A 6,141-nucleotide genomic window follows, 5' to 3' on the forward strand; every position below is an offset into this window, starting at 1 on the left:
CCAAACTATGATCTATGAGCGATACACAATGATGTCACTTCGAGCGATCCACATAACGAACATGTTTTGACCTGCTAAAACTTCGAATTTTGGCACGAAACTTTCCAGGGTTTGTCTCTGTGTAGTTGCACACAATCCCTGAGATTTTGAGACGATTCCGACCGTTAAAACTTCTCGAACTAAGAAAAGAAGGTGTAGAAGTGAGAATATCAAGCGAAAAACAAGCTAAACGGTAAGAACTCTTCCTCCTGAGCTCTGATACCACTTGTAGGATCGTTTGTCGACCTGACGAGTCGTTCAGAAGAGTGCTTAGACTAATTCAGAGGCGGAATTCATTGAAATAGTCTTTGTAAAGCTTGATTTCACTACTTAATGTCTCCTGTATTGATTAACTGTCAAATTACAAGCTCTTGGAGACAAACGGACAGGGCTTCGCCGTTACACCTTGGAAAACACACACACGTATGCTACTGGAACCGCTCATATGACCCTATTTATAGGCATCATGGGTCGCTTATATGGACAGATCCATATGAGCGATCCTAACAAGTGACAGATGAGCGATCCATCATGAATGTCGCATAAGCGATCCACCTCATCTACCCTATAAGCGGCCCTATACAATACAAGATTTCTCATTTCTCGCTCACTATACAATCAGCCCTACCCTAAGACTCGAACTAAGATGTAGTCGACAGACAACTGCACCAACAGTTGGCTTGCGCGGGTTGATTTTCCAACTTTCGCTCCGTTCGACTTGTTTTGTTGTGTTAAGCATTGTGGACACATTAAGCGTTTTAACGATAAAAGTAGCGTCGTGTTAAGTGTGATAGATTGAGTTGCGCGTGCCTGCGAGTGCGCGTTTAGATAGTTTCAACAACATTATTATTATTACTACTACTATTATTATATATGTAACAGGTCATAGCATAAATAATTGCGTTGAGTTTGCGTTAGCGTTGGCGACGCTTTACGACAATCGATGGGAACAGCTTAAGTAGTCACGCGGTGTCGTCGTTAGCATGATTGCGTTGCATCACGACAATCGAAGGGAGAAGCTTAACTATTCACGCGATGTCATCGTTAGCGTTAGTGTATGCGTTGTGATGTGCGATATAGCGTGTTGAAAGTATACTATATAAGCGAAATAGCGTTGTAAGCGATATATTTACATTATGATCCGAATCTCTGGTGCTAGGCGTAACAAGTGTAACGAGAGTAACAAGCACGAAGGTGTGGGTTGTTATAGAAATTTCTACCATTTTTGTCGTTTTCCTCATTTGAATGGAGGGTATAATCGTCATTTTATGCCTGAACACCATCAGGAACATCATCATTTAAATGAGAAAAACAACAAAAAAGGTAGAAATTTCTAGCCCGGTTTGCAAATTGGATGGAAATGGCAATATAAATGAAACCTTGGGGACCTAAATACAAAAAGTTTCATTTTTGAATTGAAGTGACAAAAGTGAACTAAACTCAGGAACCATTTTGGCATTTTACTCTATGTATATAGTAATAACTGTTATGCAATCGAATTCATATATACATATATAGACACACACATAAGAGTAAAGTGCAATTTGCATCCTTATGGTTTAGTGGCAGGATCACTATTCACCCTTAAACTTAATTTTCACCGTCTGAGTCCCTTTGATTTACATATTTGTTTTGTTTACCTCAGGGACAAAATTTGCAGTTTACTTTAACATATATACAAACACACTATATCTATCTTTCTACCAAGAAAACCACCACCCCACTTTCATCAATACCACTCACAATCACCATGATTACCTCTAAACACCGCAAACCATCACGACAACCCACCAGCACCACCTACTTTCGGCTGCACCTGCAACCTCCATCACTAACACCATCTACTTTAGTATCTAACAAACGGATTAGGCGCATCAACCGTTTCGCATAGTAATCAGAAAAATATAAAAAAACCCAGTATTCTCAACCAATTTTATGATTAACGACAAGTAACAAAAGCATAAAAATACAAAATCCCTCTAAAAAGGTGTTTTTATTTCTCAAATAAGCCTTGATTGAGAAACCCTAAATGACAATTTGAGCAGCGATTTCATCAACAATAGAAATAATATGCGGTTATCATCTTAAAAAGTGTTTCTAATTCTCAAGTAACTCTTTGATATGTTTTCTTGATGAGCATTGTCTTGCAACGTTCTGACCAACGAAAAACAAAATAGAAGGTTAAAGGATGGTGATTGTTCTGGTATGCGGCTGTGATGAAAAGATGTTAATGTCATGTTTGTTTGGTGGGGTGGTCTGGTGGCAGTGATAATGATGGTGTTGTGGTGGTGGTGGTGGTCATAACAAGGGTGGTTGTGGTCGGAGAAGAAAGCAGGGTGGGGGTGGGCTAGGCTGGGGTTTAAGTAATTATAAGAGTAAATTTTGGTCCATGTGTGTTAACCAGTTTAACTCATCCAGTCCAAAAAAGAATATTTTAACATATCAAACCCTAAAATTGCATTTTATAACGGTTATGACCCTTAACACTAACCATGTTACTTTTTTCTAGTTAAGACTAAGGGTATTATGGTCATTTTATAACTTAGGGGCTATTTATCTAAGTTATAAACTTCTTTTAATCTTTTGATTAGTGTAATTACTTACTTTTTTATTTCTTTATTTCACGATTATTATATAAAAAAATACATTTTAAATATACAAATAAATACATATTTCTTTAACAATTTTCTTTTTTATAAATGTCGTTTTTAAAAACATTTGTTTTTTTTAACCTTTTTAAAACAGTCTGTCGTTTTTAAAATCGTTTCTTTTTAAACTGTTAGTTTTTAAAATCGTTCTTTTTACGTCCTTATTTTTTTTAAATTGAACAATTCATTTTTTACCATTCTTTTTTAGTACCACATGTATTTAGACTTTTTTAAACAATTCATTTATTAAAGTCGTTCATTTTTAAAATTGTTTAATTTTAAAACGTTCGTATTAGAACCGTTTCTGTAAAGCGTTACGATTATTTTTAAAGCGTTATTTGAAATGTTTATCCTTTTTAAAATTCTTCATTTTTTGGAATGTTTGTTCGAAATTAGTTCATTTTTTTAAACCTTTTTTTTACTAAAATTATTCTCTTTTTAAAACCTTAAATTGTTCATAAAAATAAAGCAAAATGTACTAAAAATATATGTTAAATATAAGGTTTTAAAAAGCATATGGCTTTAATAAATAAAAGGTTTAAAAAATGAAGGAATTTCAAACAACTTAACAGTCCAAAAAATGGAAGATTTTAAAAATATAAACGATTCGAATAATGCTTTAAAAATGAAAGGAACGTTTTACAAAACGGTTCTTAAAGGAATGCTTTAAAAATGAACGACTTTAAAAAATCAATTGTTTATAAAATATATTGTTTTAAAATACATTGTTTATAAAATATACTGTTCTATTCTTACGATAAACACGGAGAACGGGACTCGAATCCGTGCTCATGGGTATACCAGCCATAACAACAACACGCTAAACCAACCGAACTACCCATTCGTTTGTTACTGTTCTATTCTTATGTTCCCCCTAATCTTAACTATTTTTTGGGTTGATCCTGATCGTTTAAAACAGTCAACTTTTAATCTGGTTCGTTTAAATTCATAATTTTTATCTAGAAGCAGAGGTTGGTGATGGTTAATGCTCTGTCCGATAAAGAACCGCCACTAAGGGCATGTTTGGCTAAGCTTATTTAAGTTAAAAAGGACTTTAGTGAAAAGAACTTATTGATTTATGACTTTTTGAAAAGGAGTTTTTATAAAAAGTGTTTGGATTAGCTTATGAGGTGGGAAAAGCCAATAAGTCAATAAGTTGTTTTTTAAAAAGTGTTTGGCTTAGCTTATTGTTGGAAAATGACTAAAAGCTAATAAGTCAATAAGTTAGTTCAAAAAGTCACAACATTCTAACTTTTCAAAAATGACTTTTTGATGACTTTTTCTCCTTCTCAAAAAGTCATTTTGAAAATGACTTTTGCATTTGCCAAACATTAAAACTCTTTATTGGCTTTTTGATTAAGTCAATAAGTCAATAAGTTGGTTGGAAAAGCTTAGCCAAACATGCTCTAAGGAGGTGTTTGGGGTTCCTTCTATTTCAACTTATTGACTTATTTGAGGCAAAAAGGACTTTTCAAAGTGTTTGGCATTCCTTTGTGTGTGAGTGAATAAGTCAATAAGTCAGGAAATCCTGACTTATTACTTCTCAAATAAGTTGAAAATCATTTTCAAAAGGAAAGCCAAACATGCACTAAATCCCATCCACGTTCTGCAACAATTGCCCTCACTCTTCAATCCCCTTTCGATCGCCAGACCCACATTGATGTCACCTCTACCCCACATCTCTCGCCTTCCTTCCCTAACCCTAATCGACCCTACGATCAATGGTCGATTTAAGAGATCCTAACGATGAACAAAAAGCGTTTGGAACATGATGCGGATCAAACTGTAGAAGGATCCAATGCAGGTTTGAAGTCAACGTCGTCGGTTTTATTGAAGTTTCGTATGGGGTTCACTGCAACGATAAATCAGAGAATGTGGTGCGATTTGATTACCAGGGATTTTGTGTAAGGAGAATTCCCTTCTTTTGATTACATTCTTTTGTGTTTCCCCAATTTTTTTGGTTGCATGAGAAGAAGTGAAGCTATTATTACCATTCTGATTCGCATTTTTATAGGTCGTTGCTTGCTGTCCCTCCCAGTTAAAATCCACATGATCTCACCCCTTTGTCTAGGTCTAACAGTTTCTTTTCTAATCAAGTTGTTCCCTAAATTATGTTAATTCGATTGCTTAGTTGAATTCTTTGTTTACAATCTTGTTCAATTTCCATATCAGATTGTAGCCATAAAGTTTGTAATGTTGAGGGGAATATCATTTATGTTTAAGAAAAATGTTGTTGTGACTGGTGATGTTTTGAAGAAACAATTGAGTCAACTACTTGTCTTATATGGGTTATCGCATTGCTATTCATTTATAAGAACCTATCAGGTAATGTGTCAAAAGTAAGGTAGGTTGGGTTTGGCTAGCTGACCCACAGTCGTTATCCGTTTATGTGGACTTATAAATATGTGAATATGGATAATTTGTACAAGTAGAAACGAGTCAGCTTGGGTTGGGTTAGGACTTACAAGTTACTGGATGATGATGACAAGAAAGTGACGGACCTAGCAGCTCTGTTAAGTCTAAAAAGACCAATATACATGTGGGATCTTTCAGAAAAAAGAGTGAAACTCAAGAAGATGATGAGGTATTAATTCTTGTGCTATTATATGGTTAAATTGATTTGTTTTTTTTTGTTGTAAGCTGCTAATTGGTGTCTTATGTAATAATTGGTACTGATTATGACCATATATGGTGTCGCAGGGAGCTATAAATTTGAAAGAAGAAAGACAAGTGAAACAAAAAGTTACCCATGATGAATATGATGGTTCTAAGGTATTGATGTATCATCAGTAATGGCAATTTTTTGGTCAAATATTACTTCCAAAGTTCCATTCTTGTGACATAATGAAGAAGAATAACTGGATGACCAAACACAAGAGGATCACATAGATGCCCTCCTTGACTAGGTACATTTTACATGCATGTTATAGTTACGGACTATGGCCAAGAGTCATGGGTTAGGTAATGGGTCAAGACGGGGTTGGGTTGAACCGGGTCATCATGAGTATGAGCCAAAACGCGTAGTCTGACCTTCAACTACCTTTTCTTTTAATTTTCATAAATAATGAAGGCGTAAATTGTGACTACAAAAACAGTAGTGTTCGGCTGCACCTACAACCTCCAACACTAACACCATCTACTTTAGTATCTAACAAATGGATTAGGCGCGTCAACTGTTTCGCATAGTAATCAGAAAAATAAAAAAAACCCAGTATTCTCAATCAATTTTATGATTAACGACGAGTAACAAAAGCAGAAAAAAACAAAATCCCTCTAAAAAAGTGTTTTTGCTGCTCAAATAAGCCTTGAATTGATTTTTGATTGAGAAACCCTAAATGACAATTTGAGCAGCGATTTCATCAACAATAGAAATAATATGTGGTTATCATCTTAAAAAGTGTTTCTGATTCTCAAGTAAGTCTTTGATATGTTTTCTCGATGAGTATTGTCTTGC

General features: G+C 34.8%; 1 long non-coding RNA gene across 1 annotated transcript; it reads left to right on the top strand.

Annotated features, from left to right (window-relative positions):
• Window positions 1-4,265: 4,265 nt before the first annotated feature.
• Window positions 4,266-5,770, top strand: LOC110877813. The gene is made up of 3 exons (XR_002557284.2): window positions 4,266-4,591; window positions 4,702-5,271; window positions 5,388-5,770. It is a non-coding gene; the product is annotated as an uncharacterized LOC110877813 (long non-coding RNA).
• The last annotated feature ends 371 nt before the right edge of the window (window positions 5,771-6,141 follow it).

Source organism: Helianthus annuus, chromosome 9 (assembly GCF_002127325.2).
Source record: "Helianthus annuus cultivar XRQ/B chromosome 9, HanXRQr2.0-SUNRISE, whole genome shotgun sequence".
Classification (NCBI taxonomy): Eukaryota; Viridiplantae; Streptophyta; class Magnoliopsida; order Asterales; family Asteraceae; genus Helianthus; species Helianthus annuus.